The sequence below is a fragment of the Euleptes europaea genome, chromosome 6, assembly GCF_029931775.1.
Source record: "Euleptes europaea isolate rEulEur1 chromosome 6, rEulEur1.hap1, whole genome shotgun sequence".
Taxonomy (NCBI): Eukaryota; Metazoa; Chordata; class Lepidosauria; order Squamata; family Sphaerodactylidae; genus Euleptes; species Euleptes europaea.
Window position 1 is genome coordinate 62,347,862 of NC_079317.1, and position 7,562 is coordinate 62,355,423.

At 41.0% G+C, this 7,562-nt stretch overlaps 1 non-coding gene across 1 annotated transcript; it reads left to right on the forward strand.

Moving 5' to 3' along the window:
* The first annotated feature begins 6,735 nt into the window (after nucleotides 1-6,735).
* TRNAA-AGC (transfer RNA alanine (anticodon AGC)) lies at nucleotides 6,736-6,807 on the forward strand. The gene has a single exon. It is a non-coding gene; the product is annotated as a tRNA-Ala (tRNA).
* Nucleotides 6,808-7,562: the final 755 nt, after the last annotated feature.

The window sequence follows — 7,562 nt, forward strand, 5'->3', positions numbered from 1 at the left end:
ACAGAAGCACCGAGTCTTTATTTTCCACACCATTTTCTGTTTGCTTGAACTAAATTCTTCACATTAGAATCAATACATTTTCAAAGTTATTTTTGCATCAAATGCATATCAACAACATGTAATATAAATTATGTAAACTTTTAAAAAACTATCAAATTAGCAACAACAGCAATGAAAATGGGCTGAACAAAATGGTTCAAAATGATAACATGAAAAACAGGATATGTATCTATCTCTAGTCTTTCACATCTTTCAGTAGGATTGCCCAATTCAGAGTTCATATATATGGACCCCTGCAGGCTATATATTATTATTTGTAAACTGTCTTTCTTCCATCATGGCCCTGAAGAAAGTACACACAAGGTTCTCAGGAGGCCTCCTGGTTTCACTATCTGCCTTGGCCCAGTCTTGACTTGAGAAGAAAACTCCTTGGAGGAACAGGAAGACTCCTCAAGGGCTGAGGAACCCCAGGTGGTTCCCACTATACCTGAGGTTCTTAGAAACCAAGAGCTGCCATGGAAAGACCTGGCATTCTAATAACGTAAGAGCCCAGCTGGATCAGACAAGTGATTAATCTAGTCCAGCATCCTGTTTCACGCACTGGCCAACCAGTTCCTCTCAAGGGTCAACAACACGGTATACAGGGTGAGAACTTGCCCAAATGGTGCCTCCGGGCAAGGGATTCAAAGGTTTACTGCCTCTGAATGTGGAGGTTCCCTTTAGTCATCATGGCTAGTAGCCACTGATAGACCTATCCTCCATGAAACTGCCTCACCCCTTTTAAAGCCATCTATGTTTGTGGCTATCACTGCATCCTCTGGCAGTGAATTCCACACTTTAATCACTCATTGCATAAAGAAGTATTTCCTTATGTCCATCTGAATCTATTGCCCATCAGCTTCATTGGATATCCTTGAGTTCTAGTACTTTAGGAGAAAGAGAAAAAAATTCTCTTTGCCACCTCCTTCTATCTTGTGCATAGAACTTCTATATGTCCCCCCTTAGTAATTTCTTTTCTAAATTCCCAGACTCTTTGGCCTTTCCTCATAGGGAAAGCGCTCCAACCCCCTTGTCATATTGGTTGCCCTCTTCTGTACTTCTTCCAGCTCTGCAATGTCCTTTTTGAGATATGTTGACCAGAACTACACACAGTATTCCAGAAGAGGCTGCATCATAGATCAATACATGACATTATAATATCAGCTGTTTTATTTTCAATCCCTTACCTAATAATTCCCAACACAGTTTGCCATTCTTACTGCTGCAGCACACTGGGTTTAGACTTCCATTGAGCTATCTGTCTACTATGATCCCAAGATCCTTTTCCTGTCTCAGTATCAGCAAGTTCAGACCCCATTAACCTCTATTTGAAGTTGCATCACCAACACTGAACTTCACATCTTGCCCACTCACCCAATTTGTGGACATCCTCCTGGAGCTATTCACAGTCATCCTTGGTTTTCACCATCCTGAATAATTTTGTGTCATCTGTAAAACTGGCCACTTCACTGGTGGTGGTATCAATCAATCAATATTTAATTTACAGTCATTTGACGAAATCAAAATAACATGTGATCACCATAAAAAAATATTAATTGCTCAACAAACCCATAGATAAAAATTATTGACACGATCCTGGTGGTGGTGGTAGAAAGTGCCATCATGTCACAGTAAACTTATGGTGCCCCCAAAGGGTTTTCAAGGCAAGAGATGTTCAGAGGTGGTTTACCATTGCCTACCTCTACATCCCAACCATGGGCTTTCTCGGTGGTCTCCCACCCAAATAGTAATCATGGCTGATCCTGCTTAGTTTTTGAGATCTGACGAGAACAGGCTAGTCTGGGCTATCCAGGTCAGGGCTTCACTAAAGGTAAAGATAAAGGTCCCCTGGGCAAACACCGAGTCATTCCTGACCCATGGGGTGATGTCACATCCCGACGTTTACTAGGCAGACTTTGTTTATGGGGTGGTTTGCCAGTGCCTTCCCCAGTCATCCTCCCTTTACCCCCAGCAAGCTTGAAAAGCAACTAAGTAGTCCAAAAAGCAGTCAATATAGCTCATCTGCTTCACAGGGATTATAGACAAGGTGTGGCCTCTGCAAAGTTGACACTAGAGAGCAGCAGAAAAAACAGCCAGACTTTAGTTCAGCTGACTTTTTTTGCTCTAGGCACTGGAATTAGAAGTTCTAGGATTAGATTTCAATGGATATTCTAAGGCTGGTTTACCAACTAAAGCATCCTTTAAAAAAGGTAAAGGTCCCCTGTGCAAGCACCGGGTTATTCCTGACCCATGGGGTGACGTCACATCCCGACGTTTACTAGGCAGACTTTGTTTTACGGGGTGGTTTGCCAGTGCCTTCCCCAGTCATCTTCCCTTTACCCCCAGCAAGCTGGGTACTCATTTGACCAACCTCGAAAGGATGGAAGGCTGAGTCAACCTTGAGCCAGCTACCTGAAACCAACTTCCGTTGGGATTGAACTCAGGTCATGAGCAGAGCTTGGACTGCAGTACTGCAGCTTACCACTCTGCACCATGGGGCTCTTGGGCTTCACTACTCACCCCTATTTCCAGTTCCTTTATGAACAAGTTAAATAATACCAGCTCTAAGACCAATCCTTGTGGGGCCACACTGCTTACTTACTTCCATTGTGAGAACTGTCCATTCATTCCTATTCTTTGCTTCCTGTAATTTAACCAATTTAACCAATGCTTCCTGTAATTTAACCAATTTTTAATCCAAAAGAGAACTGATTTACTCAGGAGTCTTTGGTGAGTAAATGATAGCAGATTCCCTCTCAAGAGCCAGTGGAACAAGCGGATCAGGAACACCTTGTAATATTTTTGGTTGGGAAAGGAAACTTCTATAATTGCAGGATGAGCTCGTCTGCACTGAGGTTTCCTTTCCATGATCAATGCAAATGTTTTACAAGCAGCAGTCTGTTTACTACTAGCAAAAATCACTCTATAGCAGTGGTCTCCAACATGGTGCCTGTGAGTGCCATGATGCCCACTGACACCTTTCGTTGTGTCCACCAAGCGTTTGTAAAAAGTGGGTATGGCCAGGTGGGGCTGCTGTCTGGCAGGGCATCTGATTGGGCATTGGAGATCTGATTGGCTGTGCAAATTAAAATTACTCCTCTTGTCCCATGCACGTGGGCTTCCTTTGTGGCTCTGCCTCTCATGGTGGCCATTTTGTGGCTGCACCCACCAGCTTGTGTCAGAATTCCAATGGTGCCCACAGGCTAATAAAGGCTGGGTACCCTTGCTTTAGAGCAGGGCTTCTTAAACTTTTTCCACTCATGACCCCTTTCTCCCGAGAAATTTTTATGTGACCCAGGGTATATAGGTATATAAAATAGGCATAGAAATCAAACATTTACTTATAATAAATCATAAAGAAATTTATACTACTGACAAATTTTTCATGACCCCCACATTTAGATACGTGACCCCATATGGGGTCTATTAAGAAGCTTTGCTTTAGAAGACTGGCTGTGTGGTTACACATGCATGCCTGAAGACCACCTTCTTTGCCACCAGCAGGGTAATGGTTATAACGCTGCAACAGCAACAGTTTTATGACATATTACCCACAATATACAGCAGTAGGCAAAAGCATATGTAGTTTCATGTTTTCATGAAATAATCTTGGCCTTCCTTTCTTGCCTTTCTTTCATTTTGAAGTTGGGAACTAGTGAGATGAAAGAGACAGAAAAGCTGGTGCTCCACAAATAAAGACAAAACATTTACGCATAGGAAGGAATATAGATATGTTATGCCAATCTTGCTGTATATCTCTGGTATTTTCTGAAGCACCATTTAATTCACCACTATTACATTAACAATAACACATTTATATTTCTCAGTATTATTAATAAAAAAATTACACCACATGTTTTTACGGGGCTTGATTAATGGACATGGATGCTCTGTGCTTCAAGGTATACTTGGGCTCTTCCCAACTATAATATCACTGTGTTTTTTGTTCTGTTCACAAACAGACATTGGCCCATGTAAAACAGAAATAAATCCTTATCCTTCCGCCTGATCATCATGTCTTGACCATGAAGTCTTCTGTTGCCCAGAAAGCATAGCATCTGCAAAAAGGAATCTTACATATTTTTTCTTCCATTAGGAGCATATCTTGTGTTTTCAGTGTCTTTATTTATTTTTTAAAATCAGCTATATTGGGAACTGGGAATTTTCCTCACCAGCAGATACCTGAATATTTTTAAAATATAGACAGACCTAATTTAGTTTGGAGGTTGGGGGGGAGTTATATTTAGCAACATACTTCATTAATATTTAATCTAAATCCATATTTTCAGAATAATGGTTAGCCACCATTATTCTTGCCCTATCTTCTTGCTTTTGATTTTCAAAAGCCCAAATATTGTTTGAAATAAATTTAAATCATGCTTTGTCATTTAAATCATGCTTAAGACAAGGGGAAGCTTTCCTCCGGTCCCTAGTCAAGTTGGCCAAAAATCTGAAACGAGGAAATTTTGGGAGTGGAGCAAGAGGAGGGCAGCATTTGGAGAGGGGAGTCCAATTGCCATAGAGTCCAATTGCCAAAGTGGCCATTTTCTCCAGGGGAACAGATCTCTGCCACCTGGAGATCAGTTGTAATAGTGGGAGATCGCCAGCCACCACCTGGAGGCTGGCAACCCTAATTATGTCTGATCTAAATAACTTGTTGTTTGGACTTTGTATCTGTATCTTTTAGATTTTGTATCTCATTATTTTAGGCCAACAAATATTCTGGTGTTCCATTGCAGTCATAAAACCAAAGACAGTAGTAATATACTTTGGTTTAGTTGACCATTAAAATATTAAAATAACTTCCGTTCTATCCCACTTAGTAAAAAAGTTTTAACTACCTTTGATTTAGGTTTTTGGGCTCCCCCTTTCATCGAAAGCCTTCAAACCAAATAATACTTCATTAAACATTTTAGAGATATTCAGAGATGTTTTTGACAGCAAACAACATTAAAGAAAAGCTCAAAGTGCTTGGCTACCCACAGGGAAAATGAGAACTGCTGGGTTAAAAAACTTCCTGAAAAACATTTCTTCTCCTTTGGTGTTTGGTAATATTTTGCTTTTACTTGGCTGGCCTTTTTCAGATGATACGTCCAGGATGAATGAACATGTACCACAGGAGACTTATGTCCTCTATTTTGCATGTCTGAAATGTGTCTATCACTTTAAAAGATAGAAGCTTTCACACAGGAAATAGAGGAATCTAGGGAGAGGGGGAGTTAGGGTGTTTCAAGCTGAGACAAAGGACTGTGTGATTTGTTCAGTACAGTATGCTTGGAGTCACCAAAGCTGTGTCTACACTAATATACACTGTTCAGTTAGAGGGCCAGATCATTTGACCCCTTCAGTCACGTACCCACCCACTACCTTATACAGAATTTTATTATATGAAAGAAATGGATGAACCAGAACTTAGAGTCATTCTTGGTATTTTGCAAATCTACTTCTTCAGTGGCTGAGGAAGACTAGGAGAACAGCAGCTGCTATTCCACAAATATTCCCAAATACAGCTTTTTGTAATATAATTATGTCCAAAATTGAATATATAATTCCTGAAGAGTTCTTGATAGGAAAATTTAGGGGACCATATGTGCATTTTTATACTGGGCACAGAGCAGCTCTAGAGATCTTGTCACTACCTTTTATTGTGTCTCAATCACACTATTGCCAGGTTGCTATGGTTACTTTATACCTTCATCTGGAAACCAGAGCAATTCTCACTTTCCTGTAGATTCAAGGCTAGCATGGACTCCACAGGTAGGAGACGAGCTGAATGGATGCAGCAGTGGGAGGCCTCAAGCCAACCATGGACTGATCTTCAAAAAACCACACCATACAATTTGCACAACTCCTGGATCTCTGGTGGAGACAACCTTGTTTATTCATTCTCCAACTCTCTTCTCCATTTAATGGATTAGACAGGAGATATTTATATGAACCATAGGGGGATTAAAGTAATGGGTAGAATCTAGAAAAAATAAATACAAGCTATGTAGAATATGGTATTTTCAGCTAGAAGATAGTAATACCATGAACCACAGAAGGTAGCAAAACAACTTCCAGTGTTTTGCTAATGGAAATTCAGATTCTGCTATGACCTAACTAATTTTTATTTTGTTCTTCCTTCAAGAATTTCAGGGGAGATCTAAATGGTTCTCCCCTCTTCCATTTATTCTGAAGGCAGCCCTGGGAGCAAAGCGATGGCGACTGGTCAAAGGTCACCTTGTGAATTTCATGGTAGAGTTGGTGCTTGAACCCAAGTCTCCCCAGTCCTTGTCCACCACTCTAACCACCACAACACACTTGCTGTTTATCCACCACTATAATGCCAGATGTTTGCCAGAATATAACCTTAACTTGCTTGAAATAAAAAAGTGACCTAGGCTGCATTAGATAAAAGCATAAGAAGTAACATCAGAAGATCTAACCAATCATTTTAGCATTCTGTTTCCACCACCAACCACCAGAAATCTCTCCAAATCTTCACAATCAAGTCACTGGAAGAGGAAGAAGCAGGAATTACATATACTATTTTAAGAGGGAATGCTTGAAAGGTCTGTGAACATGAAACAACTAAAAATTCAATGGGAATGATAAATAGAAAAGTAACAAAACACAAAGGAAAGAAGAAGAATGAACCAGCAACATTATTTAACATGGGAGGAAGTTTTGGGGGATGGGAATCTCTGTTGGGGAGGGGCTGTGGCTCAGTGGTAGAGCATCTGCTTAGCATGCAGAAGGTTCCAGGTTCAATCCCCGGCATCTCCAGTTAAAAGGACTAGGCAAGTAGGTGATGTGAAAGACCTCTGCCTGAGACTCTGGAGAGCCACTGCTGGTCTGAGCAGACAATACTGACTTTGATATACCAAGGGTCTGATTCAGTGTAAGGCAGCTTCATGTGTTCATGTGTGTTGAGACCTGGGCTTAAACAGATAAACCTACAGTGGATCCAATTAGATAGAGACTCAGTTCAGTCATGGAAAATCATAATGAAACTATTTACCAAATATGGGCTACTCCACTAAATATGGTTAATTAAGTTACATAAAACCAGGGTCAGATGTAATGCTTTGTGATTGGTTTATTAAACGGTTTTAGCTATGTTCACATGTCATATGAATGCAGATATCCTGGCTTAATTTTGGCTTGTTCCCTAGTGCTGCTCTAAGTGCAATGCAGGCTCAGTTGCCAACTCTGGATTGGGGACCTGGACGTTTGTGGCATGGAGCCTGGTGGGGTTGGGGGTGGGATAAAGCACCCCAGTGGGATATAATGCCATAGAGTCCACCGTCCAAAGCTACCATTTTCTTCAGGGGAATGGATCTCTGTAATTTGGAGATCAACTGTAATTTCAGGATGTATTCAAGCCCCACCTAGAGGTTGGCAACTCCAGCTGAGATGCATCAAGGTCCCTGCCATGCAGACATTGACACCAAAAATTGACAGGACAAACCAACATGTGAATGCTCATCTGTGAGCTGTATCCTCTTTTCCCAAGCTAATCATAGTTAAAATAATCCATG